The sequence below is a fragment of the Rousettus aegyptiacus genome, unplaced genomic scaffold, assembly GCF_014176215.1.
Source record: "Rousettus aegyptiacus isolate mRouAeg1 unplaced genomic scaffold, mRouAeg1.p scaffold_m13_p_3, whole genome shotgun sequence".
Lineage (NCBI taxonomy): Eukaryota > Metazoa > Chordata > Mammalia > Chiroptera > Pteropodidae > Rousettus > Rousettus aegyptiacus.
In genome coordinates this window covers 115,490,179-115,511,550 of record NW_023416306.1, presented here as the reverse complement: position 1 = coordinate 115,511,550, position 21,372 = coordinate 115,490,179, and the positions used below count along the sequence as shown (strand labels likewise).

Here is a 21,372-nt window from a genome sequence, read left to right as displayed (position 1 = left end):
GCAGAAGACATACATGAGAATGTAGAATCCCTGCTGTATCATGCCAAACTTAAACCACTGAAAATTCACTTTGTTTCTAAGCATGCCTTCCCACACATTTTTCCCTTAATTATTCTCACCATCAATGTTTTAAATGATTTCAGGTGCTAATGTTAGCAACAGTACTTATTAAAAATATTCCTAACTTGTAAAGAAACCTACTAGATATATGATCGAGACTCAGAAACCTAAGACTTACAAACACTATGGTCCTAAAACACCAGAATCTTCTGTAGCTTCTTGCTGTTTAGAGCATCTTGACTCAATAAGCTTTGTATACTCTACACAAAGCAAATGGCCTTCTCAAACATGGATTATAGATATGTATAACATTTTAAGTTTCTAAAGCATTTTAACATAAACTTGTTTCATTTTGAACTCACATCAAGTCTATGAAATGGCCAAAGCAAGCATTAATATTCTTTTACAGTGAAAAACCAAAGCCTGAATTGTTCATTGATTATAATAAACTGCATAGCTAAAAAGTATCCATCAGGCACAATCCCTCCAAATTATCTCATTTCTCCTACTCCTAGATCCTCAACCATTTTTACCTCCTTCCTATCTCACTTAAAGTAGGAGGTATCTTTACTTTCTAAAATTAATTCCCACCCAAACTCTTAAGCCTAGAACCCCAAACCTCCTCTGGAACCTTCAATTAACTTTCCCACCTAGTATCTCCCTTTCCTCTAACTACAACATCTCTTTTCTATAAATATGCTGAACTCTTCCATTCCTTAAACAAAAAAATTTCAACTCTACCTCCTATCTCACAAGCTGTGTGACCCATTCTCTTTTCATCCTTTCCCTGCTAAACTCTTCAAGATTAAAGTTGTAGGCACTTTTACTGCACTTCCATCTCTCCACTAAAACACTACCATTCCTAAAACTTGCTTCATTCTTGGGCACTGCTAGGTCCCTCTCTCATAATTCTATCATTGACTTCCTTCTTAGTCTTTACTTAACTCTCATTCTTTGTAAATCACCTACATGCTGGTCCACTGTAGAGTTCTCCCTCCTTTTCTCTCTTCAGCTAAACACTCTCCCTAGTCAATCTCTTCTATAACCATGACCTCAGTTAGCAACCAGTTGCCTATGATTTCCTAGATTCTATGGTCTCTACACACCCTTTCATTCTTTTAGGAAGAAGTTAGAACAAAAGTGAATATTTATCAAATCTCTGGACAGGAAAAAGAGGAAGATAGGCCAATTTTCTAAGCTTAGAAATAAAAAAATCACAATGAAAACAGATTTGACTGCATAAAAAATTAAAGTTCTGTAAACTAAAGCAACATGGAAAACAAAGAAAATACACAGACACATCTTAATTACACGCATTCCCATAAAAATATAACTTGATGAGTAAATGGAACAATCAAGAAATTTACAAAAGAAAGTGAACTATTTTTAAAAACCATGGAAAATGTTCAACACTATTAGCACATAAATAAGTTCGATTCAGACCTATTATTTTTAATAACGAGGCAATCCATATAGCGCTCATAAAATTTTTAAAGCTATCCTTTTGCTCTCCAAATTAAGAATTACCATATTCCTACTCATATTCTAAGACAGCATCACCATGAGTGTGTATGTGTGTGGTTTTATAATTTTGACATCAGCAGTTAGTCCTCATCCACATTGACTTTCCGCAGATTTTTGAAAATGGTAATAGATACATAGTTAACCAATGTATAGAGCTTGTTTGGTAACTCTTAACCTCATTACATTTTCTGGACAAATGCGCACAGATGGGGTACAAAACATTCCTTATTTCTTTGGCTCAGCTTTGTTGAGCCTGGTATCAATGCACACATCCAGAGTTTCCATCTCCTTCATGGCAAATTTTCTGCATCTCTTTGGTTACTCAAAGGCCATGTTTCTTGAAGCCCACTCCATGGATGTGCTTGTAAATAAATGGTGATGTTGTAGTCTCTGGTCACTATCTCACTGATGGCAGAATGGCCCTTCTCGTCACCCTCCTTTACAGGAGCTATCCCACCAGGCCCAGGATGAGAAGGAAGAACACAAAGTATTGTTGCATTCATTTTTAAAATAACATTATAATGTGTTCTTAACACTCAAAAGTCACCCCTACCACATGTCAGGCACACTTGCAGGTACTATCAAATATGGCAATGAACAAAATGATAAAAATTACTGTCTCCCTGAAGTTTATACAGAGCCTAGTCTTGGGTTCGGGAGGAGAGACAAGTAATTATATAAATTATATATAATATGTTATATGGTAATTAAATGCTATGGAAATCATGCAGGAAAGGGAGACTAGTAGTAGTATTCGGAAGGGTTACAAGTTTATATAGTGAAGTTTGGACTGACAAAACAGGTAACATTTAAATAAAGACTTAGAAGAGGTAAAGGAATAAGCCATATCTGGGAGACGAGTATTCCAGGCAAAGGCCCTCGAGTGGGCGATTTTCCAGAGTGTTTGAGGGATATCAAGGAGGCATTAGAGCTGAAGAGAATAGAGGGAAAAATAATAGAAAAATGAGATCAGAGAGGTAATATTCCATCTTATGTAAAAGTATTACTTTACTCATCTTTTTATCAGGTGAACCACACTGAAAAATATTTCCATTAGGAGTTACCATGAGGTTACAGGATTAGTAATGTGATCAAGTGAAGAATTTCCCTAATAACATCAAAATTCATCTGCATCAATGAATTAGAGAAAGTGGATAGAGGCCAAAGGGTAAATGCAAGGTAACTATTATTAAGCACACCCTCAGTCAAAACTAGAAATCAAAACGGGAATAGTTCCTAGCTGCAGAAAAACCAAGGAATAGAAATACAACAATGACTACAACAATGACTTCCATCTTCTCAATAGAGATTATTATGCAACATTTGGATAATTTATAATGATGGTCATGAACAATCTGAGCTAATCATCCCCGACTAAGTGGTTTCCCAAATTATAACTTAATAGTTAATATCAATCTCCTAATAACAAGGTCCTCTCTACCACAATTTATATCAATATGTTATAAATTAAGTGGTAGTGATGAGCCTTTGGTTCAACCCAAAAGACAACTGAGATTTACTAGATCTAAAAAGCGGTGGTACAAACAATCTAATTAAAAAATAAACTAAGGACTTGAATAGACGTTTCTCCAAACAAGATACAGATGGCCAATAAGCACATAAAAATATTCCCCACAACACTAGTCAGGGTAATGCAAATCAAAACCACAATGAAATACCACTCCATACCCATTAAGATGGCTATAACCAAAAAGACAAGTGCTAGCAAGTAAGTGAAGAAACTGGAACTCTTGTGTATTGCTGGTGGGAATTAATGCAAAGTGGTGCAGTCACTGTGGAAAACAGCTTGGTGATTCCTCAAAAAGTTAAACACAGCATTACCAAATAATTCAGCAATTCCACTTATAGGTATATAATTAAAAGCAGTGAAAGCAGTGACTCAAACAAATTAGTTCTACTCTATTATTTGTAACATCATTATTCACAACAGTCAAATGTAGAAGCAACCCAAATGTCCACCTACAAATAAACGAAATGTGGTATATACTTACAATGGAATATTATTCAACTGTAAAAAGGAAGAAAGTTCTAACACATACTACAATATGAATGAACCTTGAAGACATTGTGCTAAGTGAAATAAGCCAGACACAAAAGGGCAAATATTTTACATGATTCCACTTATGTGATGTATCTAGCAAAGTCAAATTCACAGAGATAGAAAGTAGAATTGTGGTTGCCAGGAACTACAGGAGGAGGGAATGGGGAATTAGAGTTTAACAGGTATAGTTTCAGTGCAGGCAGATGAAAAGTTCTGGACATAGATGGTAGTGATGCACAATATTGTGAATGTACTTAATGCCAATGAACTATATAATTTAAAAGAGTTAAATTGGTAAATTTCATGTTATGTATATATATTTACCACAACATAAAGTGATAGTAACATTCTCAAAGAAACATCCTATGTAAAACTGAAGTAGAATTGCTAAGATAGGACTTTATCCCTCCTTCGAAGAGTCTGGTATATTGTAAGGATCAGCTGACGCTAAAGAACCTTTGTAAAGAATGGATAAATCACAATGCTGCACGTTCACTCACTCTTATCTCAAAGAATAATCCTTTATGTATCTGAAATTTTATTTCAATGCAATTTTTGGAAAATGAATGAATCCTTTACATCCATCCTTGGACCCATTAATTGTCCTGATTTTCAAGACAGTCCACACTGTAGTCTCAAAAGCCCCTTCGTCTTTTATCTCTCATCATTTCCTGTCATAAATTCTGCCCTATAATCACACTAGTTTACTGAATACGCCCTGAACATACCTTATACTGACCTTCCTCTATAAACTCTGCTTCTTAATTGGAAATTCCTGTGTCTCCATTTTTAGTAGCACAGCAGGTGAGATCTAGAACTTTGAACCCTCATGGTCTCGGTTCAAATACTACCTCCAGCACTTGTTAGCTGTGATAGTGAATAAAAGCCCTGGGAAAGCAAAAATGACACCGCTTTGCCACCATTATGAATAAATGTTACATCCCATTGATAGGGGGAAAGAAAATAACATTGTACCTTGAGATAAATAAAAAATAAGAGTCACTCTCTTTAATTCTGGTCCCAATAATACAAGAAATCGTAATCATTTTCTGTAAGCTTGGACTCTCTAACTAAACAACTTTTTCCCCTAACTTCTGCAATGTTGGTATCCAAAAAATGTTATGACCTTTGTGGATATAATAATCATGTTTTTCCACTATGACAGACTAATGTAAACTCAATAATATTGGTGATCTCATGTTTTGTCCCAATATATACCTGTATTTTTTAATTCATCGAGCCAATATAAGTCTGATTCTCTTACACTATTTTGCAAGTAGATCTCTTTCCTAAAATCTTTAGTACCTGAGACTTCCTTTCTTGTTATCTTAGTTCCAAAACATTCTTATTTTTAGAATTTTTTTCTTTTGTAATATATCTTTAAACAATAACTCAAAATTTCAAAGCCTCCTTTTCATCTCCACCTTCGAAATCTCAGTGCTCCTTCCCCAGAGGCAACCGATATTTAAATTGAGTATGTATCCTTCCAGACCCTTTTTTATGATTTTCATACATATATATGGACCCCACTGAAAACACTGTAATCTCCAGGTCCTTCATTTCTACAATAGGAATAGTAACTATACCTGTCTCATAGGGTTGTTAGAAAGAGTAAATTAAAAAATTTCACATAAAGTGCCATGTGCATAGTACTTAGCACAAGGGAAAATCCCATTCCTCTATCAAGGTCCAGCTCAAATTACACAGCTTCTCCACCAAGTTTAAGCAGACTATTCAGCTTCAGATAATTTCTTCTTTCTCCAGTGAAGTTTCTTTACCACTTGCCGAACACATCATAGAGTACCTTGGGTCATGGCCCATCCTAAACTCCTAGAGGAAAGAAATTCAATCTCTCTATCCTTCAAAACAACTGCCAGAGGGTTCTATAAAAAGTAGGTACTAGATAAATTAAAATACTGTAAATGTCTAAGAAACAGAAACTCAAGCAAGGTTTCTTCCTGATACACTCACTCAATTCAAGTGGTTCCAGACTTTTAACTATGTAAATGAAGCTGTCTTAAGTTATCAGGTATATAATAAAAGCCAGTTCCTATTAAGTAGAGACCCAAAATCTCATTGATAAAGCATCCTATGCTTGTCTGTTTTTCTCCACTTAAAATTTAAGTGCTTAGGAAGCAGGCAAATCTAATAACTTTATTAATAAAACATATGCAAAAATGCTCTTTTATAAACACAACTAGGCTTACATAATGAATATGTTCCTTAAAAGTCACAAAAGTTATTTCATTTTATTTATTTATTTTTACACTTACAGCACCTGGTCTTCCTAGGTGGTCTCCCATCTAAGTACTAACCAGGTTCGACCATGCTTAGCTTCCAAGATCAGACAGGATCGAGCTTGATCAGGGTGTCATGGCTGTAGACAAGTTATTTTATTTTAAATGAACTGGTGGAATACAAAAATGAAAATGAACAACATATACAGCTATGACAACAGAAAGATAATTTTTTAGACAACAGCAGGATAACCCCATTAATAAAATAATGTAAGCGACAGTTTGCAAGAAAAATCCCTAAATATATCCAAACAAATGATTACCAACCATGATACATATCCTAAAAAGGGAGGGGGGGGGACCTAGTATAAAACATGCAAAAATTTTTAAGATATGAAAACGCAATTCACATGTGAAGAAATACACATGTCAATAACTCTACTAAATAAATGATTCCTAATCTCAGTAGAAATTAGAAAAGGTAAATTAAACTCAACAATGAACTACCATTTTTCATCTATCAGTTGGCAAAAATAAGACAATATCTACCACTGGTGAGGCTACGAAGAAACAAGAACTCATACACTTTTGGTAGAAGTATAAATTATCAGTCTTTTATTTAACCTCTAACCCAGCAATTACAGGTATAGAAATTTGTTCTACAGAAGTATGAACTGCAGCATTTTTTATAATAGCAAAAAAATTTTAAGCCCTAAACTAACTTACACCTGCACTACCAGCCTAGGACTTCTTAAATTCTCCTTAATCAGGGACAGTACTGGTCCCAGACTCTAGGGTAAAGTTGGGAGCTTACTGGTCCCAAAAGGTATCACTTACCAAATGTAAGAAACAATAGCTACCCTATCATGACATTGGCAAAATAAATTTCTGCAGCACTGTGAACCCAAAAAAGCAAAAGGAAAACAAAACAAAATTATTTAAAGCCCATTATAGCCAATCACCAAAACAATTTTAGGTTTTTCTTTTCTCTTAAAGCTTTACAAAAATAAAATGAGCCAAAGGAGATTAGTTTTAATTGTCTAATAAGAAGCATAAAAGATCAATATGAAGAAAATCATAAAGCTCTAAAAATGATCACAACAAAAAAGAATAAATAAATAAATATATTCCAGGATATTAGACTCAAGTGTGAAGATGTCGAATTGTTTTCAAATTATTTTATAAATTTAATGTAATTTTAATCAAAATACCAACAGAATGTTTTCTAAAACGTAATAATCTATCCTAAAACTTAACTAGAAATTCTCAAAATGAGACTATCCAGTAAAATTTTAGAAAAGAAAGAGTAGGGGAGCTCTCTCTACCTGCTCTCAAAAGCTGTAAAATAGGAATATGGAATGACATATGATACTGATGCACAGATAAAAAAATAAAACAGAAAGGAGACTCCAGATACTGACTAAATGGGAATTAAATATATGATAAAAGAGAAATATTTCATCAGAAAGACAAAGCATAATGGTAGTTGCCAGAGGCCCAGGGGGAGGGGAGTTCTTTAGCCACTGAGGTTCAGTTTTACAAGATGACAAGAGTTAATGGGGATGGATTGTGGTGATGGCTGCACAACAATGTGAATGTGTTTAATACCACTGAACTGTATACTTAAAGATGATTAAAATGGTAAATTTTACATTATGCGTATTTTACCACAATAAAAAAAATGGCATTTCAAATCACTAAAAAAGTATCCAATTAATTTTATTGGGTACAACTGGGCTGACCATATGGGGAAAAAAATCTTTATCTTATGCCATACAAATACAAACTGAGATGAATTAAAAGAGCTAAGTACTGAGGTGGATTAAAAAGAGTTTTTTTAAAAAACTATACTAGAGGACAAAAGAATATATGTGATTACAGGATAAGGAAACAAAACCTGGAAGTCATACAGGAAAAGACTAGAACTATCCCTACACCAAAACTTTAAACCTCTGTATAGTAGAGCACATCACAAAAAAGTTAAAAGTAACGGACTGGGAGAAAATATTAACAGCATACTTTACATGCAGAGGATTAGTATCTGAATATCCAGAACACAAGAAAATTTGTATTCAATACACATAGTGACAAAAAATATGAATATGCAAACTCACAGAAAAACACAAAAGCAATAAGCATATGGAAAGACATCCAATTTCACAACTAATCAGGGAGATATAAATCAAAACAAGATAGCAGTTCTTTTTCAGACCAGGAAATAATTTGGCAGGAGGTAGGGAGAAGTAGGTACTCTCATACATTATGTGTAGAAAGATATATTGGCATATTAGCTCTACAATTTGACAACACTTATCAAATTCTAAAAGCACATAGGTTCAACATAGCAATTTCACTTCTTGGTATCTATCATGTCTAGAAATATGAACATTGACACAAAAATATATAAACAACAAATATTAACATGGATTTCACTATAGTTATGATTGAAATAATCTGGAAAATATACTTAAGGACATTTAAGTAATGGTTAAATAATTATGAAACAACCATACTTTACAATAGTATTAGATAAAATTATATATACAAATAAGGAAAGATCTCTAAAACACATTCAGTGGAAAAAGAAAAATCTTGATTTTCCATTCAGGATTAAAAGAACAACTATATGTATGTGTACACACACACACACACACACACACACACACACAGAGTAATCCTCCTGATCTGCAATTTCACTTCCCATGGTTTTTCAGTTACTTACAGTCAGCCTCAGTCCAAAAATATTAAATGAAAAATTCCAGAAATAAACAATTCATAAGTTTTAAAGTGCATGCCATTCCGAGTAGTGTGATAAAATCTCACACCATCTCACTTTAGCATGCCCAGGACACAAATCATGCTTTTGTCCCACATACCCATGCTATCACTACCCACTACCCTGTACCACCACCCCCAAACCCAGTTAAGTCACTTAGTTGTGTCTAAGTTAACATATCAACTGTCAAGGTATCACAGTGCTTTTGTTCAAGTAACCTTTATTTGACTTAATAATGGCTCCAAAGTGCAAGGGTAGCAATGATGGCAATTCAGATAGGCCAAAGAGAACCCATAAAGTGCTTCCTTTAAGTGAAAAGGTATGTATGTAAAAGAAAACTTAGTGTATATAGGGTTCAGTACTATCCACGGTTTCAAGCATCCACTGGGGGTTTTAGAATGTATCCTCAAAGATAATGAGGGACTACTATATATGTAAATGCAAATGAAAAAGGTTTAAAAAGATGCATACCAAGTTATTAACAGCAACAGCAGTATTGATGGGAGAGGAGAAAGATAAGAGGAGGGAGGAAAAGCAAAAAGGATTTTTTTTTTCCTAATCTATAAACTTCTGTATCATTTGATTTTTTACTATAAAAATAATGTATTACTTATATGTTTAAAAATAAAATTAACAAAAAAATTGGGAAATATATAGAATTAAGTAATATTATGCTCATATTTTCTGAATCAACCTGTCTGATGAAGACTTTTCAAAAAGAAATGAATGTGAAAGTCTCATAAAAGTATAAAAGTTAAATTGCATTTAATTATACATTTGACAAATCACCTTTACTGATAAAAAATTCACTGAAATTAGATACATAGGGTATTTGCTTCTCCCTGATTATGATACTTATTTGTGGCTACCTCATAGGAGGTCTCTCCATGACCCAGTGAAAAGTGTCATAGAAAATAGAATTTCAGCTTCAGGTACATACATAGCTATTTAATCTTCAGTTGAACAGGGCAACCTTCCAACCCACTTGTACGGGCTCATACTGTGCTTTCAAGTCATGCAGAAAAACAAAGTCAGCGCTACATATTTCTTCACGGTATTTGCCTACCTGATACTGAATTTAAAGGCTGCCCAAAGAAAATCAGCTACTATCTGAGCTTCATATATACACATACATATATGGTAAGACTGAAATACTTTAAAATAAAAATGTATCATGAAAAACTGGAAATTTTCTTTTACATTTAAAGACATTTGATAACTACCTATGAAAATACAATAAATGTAGAAATATTATAATATTAATTCATGCCTGTCACTTCTTAACAGTAATGTGATCCAAAGGTCTAGTTTAGTCACCCACAGAAAGCAACACCTAACAGCTCTCTGATACTTTAAAGGGTGTTCAGCTGTAATTAAAACATTACTTAAGGAAGATCTAAGGTTTTCAAATATTTTCAATTGGGATTTAGTCTTTAAAATAGGGTATCACACAAAAAGTAATTAAGATGAGGTAAAATAAAAGTTTAATTTCTAAAAATTTGTCAATTTACATTCTTTTAAAATATTTTATATGTAGTGAGCATAAATGTGCATTTTAACATTCTTTTTATTATTATCTGAAGAACTCTTCATAACAAACTTATAAATCTAGCATTCATTCAAAACAATTCGCCACAAAGCACTAACTTAACACTTACTCAGCACTGTAACAGCATGTAAAAATTCAGAGACAAGTATAAGGTTCCCAACCTCAAAAAACTTAATTTTCTAATAAGGAATATGAACTGAACACACAAATAAAATTAAAGAACCATAGATAACATTAAAGTGATAAATCAAGTAAAGTAGACTGATGCTATAGGAGTTCAGAGACAAGGAAAACAACAAAGACTAGATGGAAATTACCCAAAAGTTCTACAGAATACAATCCTAGACAAAGGGCTTTCCTTATCCAGGGTTGACTACTAATGAAAATAAGACTCCTCTAAGCAATCATCAACAAAAATCACCTTATTAGACCACTTTGATAAGTTAAACAGGTCCTTGCCTCACATTGTTTATAATCAAAGGGGATACAGAACAAATACCAGTTAAAAGACTATATAGCTCATCACCGGGAGTCCTCATGAGTGCTGTTAATAATTCTTTCTTGATTCAGGTGCTAGATCAAGGGTACACTCTTTTTGTAAAAATGCATCAAGTTGTACATTTATGATATGCGCAGTTTTCTATATGTATGTTACACTATATGAAAATAAAAACAAATCGATTATAGCTCCAGTCCTACCATTCCTGCAAGCTGCAGTTACACATTTCCCGCCACTTACTGAACATCACCATCTGGATGTCCTGCCCCCACCTGACTCCATCTTCCCTTCAAAACCCAAAATCCCTCCAGACTTTTCTATTTCAGTCAATGGTACAGATATCCAAGCTGAAAACCTTGGACTCAGAGGGCTTCTCCCACATAGGTGATTTATCAAGTCCTATTTCAAATCCAGTAAGTGCCAGGTACATTTCTAAGTACAAAAATACAGCAGAGAAAATGACAAAAGTCCATTCTCCAATGGAGTTCACATTCTAAGGGAGAGTGACAGGCAAATATATATTTTAAAACTAGGTAGTGATTCAAATTGCAGTTTATGCAAACAACGAAATATTATTTAGCCATAATAAGCAACAAAGTAGTGATTCATACTACAACATGGATGAAACTGCAAAACATTGTATTAAATGAAAGTAGTCAGACACAAAAGGTTACATATTGTATGATTTCATTTAAATGATATTCAGAATAGATAATCCATAGAGACTGAATACAGGTTGGTGGTGGCTAGGAGCTGGAGGAAAGAGGTGATGGAAAGAAATTACTTAAAGGGTAGGAGGTTTAACTTGGGCATAAAATGATTTGCAGCTAGAGAGAGATGGTGGACGTTGCACAACAATGCCACTGAATTGTTCATCTTAAAATGGTTAATTTTATGTTATGTGAAATTCATCTCAATTTATATAAGATGTAGCCATGTATTCATATTATGTGGAAATATGAAGGTATATAAATAAGTAAGAAAATATAAATTTTTTTATACTGTGCAATAGTATTTAGTCTGTTAAACTGTCACTGATAAAATTTCTTAAAAAAGAATAAGCCAATGATCATATACTACGATGATAGCAAAAAAGAATGAAGCAATAAGAGAGGCTGCTTAAAACTGGTGATCAGGAAAGACCTAAGAGGTGATTTAAACCAAGAACTGAATGACAGGAAGGAACCAGACTTGAAGAACATTCCAGGCAAAGAGAAGGCAAGTGCAAAGGCATTAAAAACAGACTATTCAAAGGTAAGAAACAGCCGGTGTCGCAAGAGTATAGAGAATAAGAGGAAAGGCTGCACAAACAGGCAAAGGTCAGATCGTGTAACATTTGTAGGCCAAAGTAGTTCAGATTTTATAAGTCATATTGTAGGTATCTTCTCTCTGTGCTTTAATTTCTGCTCTCACTTCTCAACTTCAGTCCTTGTCGCCTCACTTCAGAACTATAGCAGTATAATAATCTCCTAAGTGTTCCTAATTTGATTCTCTTCCCACTCCAAGCCCACTCTCATCGCCACAGTAAAATCAAATATTTTTAAAGTGGTATTATCCATTATCACTCTTCTGCTCAAAAACTTTCAAGATGCAATAGCTCCTTAGTCTGAAGCTCAAAGCTCCCAAGAAATGGGGTCATAGCCCTCTCCCTAATTTTAGCACCTATCATACCCCTAAAACAAAATCTCACTCTAGCCAAAATCTTCCTAAACATACATACAATTCCTACTATGTGACCTTAGCTCACAATATTCATCCTTCCACCTCCTCAACAACCTTCATTCCCTTGACTCCACTATATTACCATTTCTTGTGCAAATAAAGATCTCTCAATAGGGAACAGGAAAGGAAAAGAATACAATGAGAAAACAATGAGGGAAGGCACAAAAACGTGAGTACATGATATTTACACACACAAAAATAATGTCCTATGACTGAGCACAGAAGGCATGGTTAGATTTAAGAGGAAATAAAGCCACTTAGCAGAATGTAAGAGCTACATAACCTTATACAAATTATTTAACCTCTCTGGGCTTCAGTTTCTTCATCTGGAGAATGAAGGTAATAACAATGCTCATGTTATAACATTGTGACAATTTACTCATTGACTAAGCACTTAACTCTGTGTGCCAGCATTGTTCTAACTGATGTGGAAGCAGCAATGAACAAGACAAAAATCTGTAACCTGTGGTACTTAAATTTTAGTAAGGGAAACATAAGACAAACAAAATAAATAAATATGACATGATGTTACCTAGTGATAGGTGCTACAGAAAAAAATAAAGCAGAGGGATAGGAAAGTAAGCAAAATTTGAATCAAGACATGAAGAATTGGGGAAACAACCCATGCGGTATTCCAGACAGGAAATCAGAAATGAAAGGGCATGAACAAGGGAAAACAAGGAGGCTAAGGAGTTAGAGCTGAGAGTGGGCAGTAAAATAGTCAAAGATGAGGTCAAAGATGTAAAAGGGATCAGATCACATAGAACCTCAGTTGCCACTGTTAACAATTTTAGCTTTTAATTTACCAGAAACAGGAAGCCACTGCAGTATTTGAGCATGACATGACCTGACTTTAACAGCATCTCTGATTTGACAGCATCTCTCTGGATGCTATATTAAAAATATACTACAAGAGAACAAGGTCAGGAAGAAGCGACCCCTTAAGAGATTAAATCAGGTAATGGTACTTAACACAATGACTGGTACGTAAGTAAGCATTCCTTAAAAGGTAGTTATTTTTCCAGGAGTGAAAATGAATTTCTCATCCTGTTGGACCAAACATTAGTAGTAAAATAACCAGTTAAATTTAGGCTGAAGTATTGGGGTATGGCAAGTGTATGTCATATAATCTTAGTCTCATTGAAAAAAATTTTTTAATTAAATAATAATTCATGATTTTTATAATGACTCCCTATTTCCCATAAAGATGGTGCAGGTCTGTTGCTATCCACATTTTTCCTAGCATGCCACTCAGAAAGGAAAGAGTCCTCAAAAAAACAAAACTAGCAAGAATTTGAGGAAATAGAGTATGCATAAAAATATTTCAATCTGGAAAAAATGGCTCTTCGATTTCTACTGTTTCAAATGGCACCATATTGGTTACCTCTATTGATCTGATTGTTAAATTTTTAGTGACAATATAAAATGCTGGTTGCAATTTATTTTATTTAAAATAAAAAGGCAGTTATAACACTTCAAAATAACTGAAAAGAAACCAGCGGTGCTAAAAAGCTTTCATTTTGAAAATATACAGCTAATTTGTAAAACATGCATAATTCTGGTAAGGGGTCACCCAGTTGATGAAAGACACACATGTACTTTGACCTCTCCTTCCAAACTCAGTGAATGCAACTTGGGACCAAATTCTTATGTGACTCCAACTTCTATATTAGGCTCAGAGCTATAGGATTCTCTCATTCCCATTCCTTAACCCTAAAGCCCTCTAGTATCACTTCAGGCTATCCCAGACTTTGGATATGAAATCAAGACTCCATGCCATAGGAACCCCATAGTTCTAACAGGTAGTTATGGACTGTCAAACCACTGAAAAAGGCATTTCAGTTTGTAAATGATACTGATGATGATAACTATTTACTAAGCGCTTACTATATGCCAAACATTGTTTCTAGCACGTTACATTATCTCATCATCCTTACAACAAAGCTAAGGTAAATATTATTATCCCATTGTACTGATGAAGAAAAGTGAAGAAAATTTAAGTAACTTTTGTAAGAGGCACAAAGAAAGTAGTGGGAACCAGGAGGAGGGGCAGGGAGGAACCAGTTTAAACAAAGGATCAAGAAAATAGAATAGCAAGGGATTTCTCAAAGCTAGAAGCAAGGGATTTCTGAAAGTTAGAAGCAAGGCCTTCAAAAATTCTGAAGGAAAATAATTTCCAATCTAGAGTTCTATTACTCTATCTTCATAGAATGGTAAAGGTGGTGGTATATAGATGATAGGGGTTATTGAGGCCCGATATCTGTTTTTATAGTTTTATTGGAACACATCCATGTCCACTCATTTATGTCTATAGGTGCTTTTACAATACACCACCACAATTGAGTTGTTAAGGCAGAGACCCTCTGGCCAACAAAACCTAAAACATGTAATATTGGTCCTTTACAGAAAAAAATTTGCCATCTCCATGGTTATCAGAGACAATGACAGCCATGAATAATAGAGAACTGATGATTAATAATTCTGGATACAGTGTTGGAAAATAAGGGTAAGGCTATAATGGTACATTTTCCTGTAAAAAGCAGGTTTTCAATACTTTTTGGAGACAGAGATCAGTTTCTGATTTTTATCCAAGCACTTAACTCCTGCCATTTCTGGAATTCTGAAGAAAGCTCCTAGAAAATGTATAGTCATCATTAAACTATTTGAAGAATTATAAAATGTATAGTCTTTCCAGAGGTTTTACATCTTGTATTCTCTGGCTAGCCATCTTTTGAATGTTCTGTTACTTATTAGCACTTTCAATGAAGGTAGACAGGAAAAAAACAAAAATACATTAAAGGCAAGCTGGCCAGTTCTGTTACATCAGCAGTTAAACACTGCAAAAAGAGTTGAAAATTGTTATAATGTGTTAGCAAAACTAAAGTTTTAAATACCAAGTAAATCCAATATAAGCCAACAGTGAGACATATCTGCAAAAAACTCTAAAATGGAGATTTAGTATCCCTATCCTGAGAGGAAATAATTCTTCTATATGCTGGCCTGGCTTGCCTAAATCTTGCCTATATTTTGTTTTGTTTGGGGCACCACCTTTTAAAAGGACTAAAACAGTCCAGTAAGGGTGGTGAGAGTAAATAGAAGCTGTAATGTATTAAAGAAAGGTTGAAATCATTGGGAATCTCCTTTTTAATTTTTTTGTTTTAATTTTAATAAGCATTATTATAGCATTAAACAGTAAAGCCATCGAAAAGAAATTTCTGAATTCAATTCATTACACAATCAACAAATATTTACTGAAAAACTACTATAAGCCAGACACTGTTCTAGGACAGAAAAAATCCCTGACCTCTTAGAGCTTACATTCTAGTAGGAAACACAAATAAACAAATAAACCAATAAATAATGTAAGATACCTACAATCTTATCACTGACCGTAACTTTTTATTCCTCTGAATTTCCATGTGCACGTATGTATATTTTTACATGTATTTTTATTTTTTTATAATTTAAAGCAGGATCTTTGCAATTTGAATCCTACTCTTCATTTAACATTATTTTGAGAACATATTTTCCAAGTTGCTACATTGCCTCTAATTCATATTTTTCACTTTTAATACCACCATTCACTTAATATTCCTCTAGTCTTCAACACATTATACCCAGTCTTTGCTATAAGTACAACAAAGGACAAGGTGGGGAGTAATTTCCTAAAGAGGATACTTCATGCAAAAGGCTAATCAGTTTTCTGTTCTGCTTCTGTAAATATGCTTGCTGCATGGACTGTACTCGAAATTAACTGACAAATACCCTCCCTTTTTGTTTGATCTGTCTAAGCTACAAATGTTAACTGTTTGTACCCTCTAGCAACTGGAGGTTTGTAACACTTTGTAATTACCAGTAACCCATAGCAACTCCGCTGCTTTGTAGCCGCCTGAGTTCAAATTACCCAACCAGGCCTTGCCGAAAAGGGTCTATATAAGGAATGCTGCAACTGAGCTCCTCCAGCACCACTGGCATAATAAACCTGAGTTGTCCGACTCTCCAGGTGCTGCTTGGTTTCTCGCTGGTCTGATTTTGGATCTTTTCCACAACATTCCCTGTTCCAGAGGAACTTGGACAGGGTAAGCAGTGAGCTGTTGGGTCTGCAGGAGGACTTCAGAACTGACAGAAGGAGCCCAGGACATTAGGACTAACATGCTTAAAGAAGAAGGAAACAGGCCATATCCAATCACTCCAGGCAAAACCTCAGGTAGAAAAAGAGGTGAAAGAGAGTAGAGGTACCTGGTCTCTATTCAGGCACCCTGGTTGACTGACTAATGGCAAGGAAGGAATCTTGGCATGCCTGTACCATGTGATAGTGCACTACCAAGCCCAGCAGAACTTTTCTCAAATTCCTTGAAAATCTATGCAGTAAGAAACTAAAAGCATGAGGTCAACCTTTAGGGAACTTAGTAGGAACTTTAGTGATATCAGGAGAAGCTAACAGGTCAGTAAGGGCAGTTACGAGGTCAACACTGGTAATACCAAAGGCTGGGGTCAGCAATAGAGATGAGATCACACAGAAATGCCAGTAGCAAATTAAGGCCACCCAGGCAGTAGAGGTTTGTGCAACACTGCCAATTTCAGTTGAACCAACCAATTGACATCCAAAGAACAGTAATGAGCCACTGAACAATTTCCCAGGAAGAATTTGGTGATAAGTCTCAAAATCAAGATGATTTTCATTATCACTGCCTAGAAAATTTAAGAGGTGGTAATGGATCATTAAGATATTGAAAGGGTCATTTGAAGGTTGTCACGGAAGCAGGAAAAGATGATTCCATACGCTTTATGGGGTCCTGGAATGGAAGTTTCTGAGTAGATTTCATATCAGTACAACGAATAACCTTCTGACCTCTAAAATACCCAACAATGAAACAAGTTTCCTCACAAAGTGAGGAAGTATTTAGCAAAAGTGACTGATTACCTTTCATGGCTTTTGTAAAGAACAATCAGAATTTGAATGGGTTTTTTGTTGTTGTTCTTTATCAAATATCTTTAGTTTTTGTTTTTTATCAAAGTTATCCATTAACAGAGATTAAAGAATTGAATAAGTATAAAAGCATATTACAAAAAAGAAACAATGATCCTCTACCCCAACAATTTTCCAATACCCAGAAGCAAAATTTTCAATTTTTTGTGGCTGACACTTTTGGTATGTATCGCCATATCACTATATGTTTTTTATCTTTTCTTTTCTTTAGGCACTAAAGAAAACTTCCTACTGTAGAAGATGAGTATTTAGTTCTCCTTCATCTTCACATCTCCATACATGTGCACACTGTCTATCCCCGAGACTTCCCAATATAATTATATAATTATAATCAGATAAATACTCGGTTCATATAAAGACTATTCAGAACGGAGCATGTAGCATACTTATTAGAACAGATCCTAAAATATCAGCCTGGTGAGTGAATAGTCAGGTCACTAATTAAGCCAGTTGTTTTCCAGAGTTATTCTGGGACTCAGACTGACAGCAGCTCCGCCATCTTGACTACAAAGCTTCCAAGTTTGTTTTGGATGTTGCATCCCAGATAGCCAGGAGAGGTAAACAAAAGAAAAACATAAAAAGGAGCCCAGGCCCAGTTCCACTCATATTCCACTAAAGCAAATTTAAGTCAGGGAGTCTCATCAAACTGCACAGGAGACTGGGGGATTCTGACTAGCTAAATGCCCAAAGAAGGGGAGAGCAAATTTGAGTAGTTAGTGGTCTCTAATACATATACACCATAAATACTTTCTCAAAAAAAAGTGAGTGGAAGAAAAAACTGTAATTTATCTTAGAAATAGATAGTGAAGGGAAGAGGAAAGAAAGGCTATAAGGGAAAATAAATTAGTTAAATAAATCTAAAGGGAGGTTAATGAACATTCCCCCTAAAAAGAGAGAAAAATTAAAAGGAGGTGATTAATTCATTCGATAAATACTGTGCTCTTATTATGTACTAGGCTCTTGTTAAGGACTAAGGAATTAACAAAAATCATATAGACTAAATGCTGTGTAGTATCCTCAATTAGATCCTGAACAGAATAAAAACATTAGTGGAAAAATTAATGAAATCCAAATAAAATCTGGAGTTTACTCAGTAATAGTATACCAATGTTGGTTTCTTAGTTTTGATAAATGTACCATAGCAGTGTAATATGTTAAAATTAGAAGAAACTAGGTGATGAGGTATATGAAAACTATTATTTTTACAACTTTTTTATAAATCAAAAATTATTCCCAAAAAAGTTTACTTTTAAAAACTCAGTCATAATGGTGCAGCCACTGCAGTTCCTCAAAAAATTAAACATGGAATTGTCATATGATCCAGCAATTCTGCTTCTAGATATATACTCAAAATAATTGAAAGCAGAGGCTCAAAAAGATGTGTGTATACCCATGTTCACAGCATTATTCACAGTAGAGAAAGATGAAAGCAACCCAAGGTCTACCTATGAATGAATGGATAAACAAAAAATGTATATACAAACAATGGAATGTTATTCAGCCTTAAACAGAAAGGAAATTCTAACATATGCTACAACATGGATAACCTTTGAAGACATTAGGGTAAGTGAAATAAGCCAGTTCCAAAAGGACAAATATTTGTTACCATTACACTTATGTGAGGTACCTAGCACAGTCAAATTCACAGAGAGAGAAAGTAAAATGGAGGGTTTTAAGGACTAGGGGGAGGGGAGACTGGTAAGTGAGCATTTTATGAGTACAGAGTTTTGGCTTGGAAAGATGGAAACTCTGGAGATGGATGGTGGTGATAGTTGCAAAACAATATGAATGCACTTGATGCCAAAATCCTGTACACTTAAAAATGGTTAAAATGGTACATTTATATTATATATATTTTTACAATTAAAAAAATATACAGTCATATAGGCATAATGATAGAGGTTTAAACAGAGTACTCCCATGACCAAAAAAAGATCTAAAACAAACTCTGACTTCCCTGAGACTATGACATCTAAGATTAAATTTGAACAAGACAGTCATTCTAGGGAAGAAATGGGGAAAAGGGTATTGAATATAGACAGAAGCACAGCAACTGTGGTAGTCTAGCTAGAGCAAGAGAGAGCAAATTACAGCTCCACAGGCCATGTCCTGCCATCTGTTTTTTTACAGCCCACATGCTAAGGACGGTTTTATATTTTTTTAATGGTTGAAAAAATTTTAAATAAAATTTTATGACACACAAAAATCACATGAAATTCTGTCACCGCAATAAATTTACTTTAAAAAATTACATGAAATTCAAATTTCAGTGTCCATAAATGAAGTTTCCCTGGAACACAGTCATGATCCTTCATTTATGTAATATCTATGGCTGCTTTTGTGTTACCACAACAGAGCTGAGTAGCTGTAACAGAAACAGTAAGTCCCATAAAGCTTAAAATATTTACTATATGGCATTTTACATAAAATGTTTGCCAACCTCTGGTCTAGAGGCCTGAAAGTAGTATATGTAGTATGGATAAAACAAAAGTATATGAGGGAGACGCATGGTAAATGAGATAAGCCAAAGAATCTGAACTTGTCTCAACTTGATTCCATTTACTATGAGATGCCACTAAAGAATTGTACTGAGAGTAATCTGATCAGTTACACCTTATGTAAAGATAATTATCCACTTGTTTCAAAAGGTATCTGAGCTATTCGTCTTATTTACTAAAAACAAAACTTAACACTAAAAAAAGGTCTATAAGCCTATCAATAAGGCTAACAATGATAGTTATCATATTAGAAAATTTTTTATTTCCTTCTTTGTGCTTATCTGTTTTTCATATTTTCTCAAATGAGAAGAAAACTGCTTTTATAATTCAAATTAAAAACAAGTATAATTGATCCTTGAACAACACAGTTTTGAACTGCATGGGTCCACTTATATATGGATTTTTGCAATAGATATATATAGTACTATAAATGTAATTTCTCTTCTTTATCATTTTCCTAATGTTTTCTTTAGCTACTTTATTGTAAGACTACAGTACATAATACATACACAAAATATGTGTTAATCAACTGTTTATGTTATTGGTAAGTCTTCTGGTAAAATGTAGGCTACTAGCAGTTAAGTTTTGGGGGAGTCGAAAGTTATATATAGATTTTTGACTGCGCAGGGGTCAGCACCCCTAACCCCCATAATGTTCAACTGTACTTTTAAACTCATATTCATACACACACAAAACTTACTCTCTAGGTTCTATGCTCTTCTCTTCCTGCCCTTAGTAGGAAAAAGTATGTCTAGGAAAACCTACACATAACAAAACTATGAAAGTATGCCTTTGTCAGACTTATAAAGAATAAATGACATTCTATCTTATGTATTTGCTTTATAGATATAAAAGGGCAGAAATTGCAGAGCTTGCAGGTCAAGTCAAAATGTTGAAAACTGATGCAAGACTGCACATAACTCTGAGAATATAATTATAGGTCTAAGAAATACAAAGTTCTTCATTTATACCACAGTACTTTGCTCTTACCGATACACTGCTTATTAAGATTAAATTCCTTTTTAATGTTATGTTTCAGTTCCTCAACTAAACTGTCAAGGATTCATGTGCAGGGAACCATATCTTTTATTTCTTTTGTGTGTCCCCCACAGCACCTCATACAGTGCCCATATAAGGTAGGTGCTCAATACATGCCTACAATTGAATGACAAAATAATTAACCCTACTTTGAGCTCACAGACTAAAACTCTCACATTTATAATTCACATAATTAAGCCTCTCTCTATGCAACAGTTTAAAGGACATTCCTGGAGTGAGAACTGCTGATTCTATTGGATTTATTACATTAGGTTTCTTCTCCAGCAAAGAGTTCAAAGTATACATATAATGCTAAAATAGAATTCCTGACTACTGAGAAGGTGGGTGGGAAAGTGGGCAAGTGAAGAATATTATAATAGCTTGCTTCCAGAGAATAGCATTATTCAGTCCTAGAGA

The 21,372-nt window shown here is 34.4% G+C and overlaps 1 protein-coding gene and 1 pseudogene across 2 annotated transcripts in view; both read right to left on the bottom strand.

Annotated features, from left to right (window-relative positions):
• Positions 1-21,372, bottom strand: part of MGA (MAX dimerization protein MGA) — a 126,251-nt gene that overhangs the window by 98,441 nt on the left and 6,438 nt on the right. The gene's annotated exons all lie outside the window — the stretch shown is intronic.
• Positions 5,913-6,031, bottom strand: LOC118600755 (annotated as a pseudogene).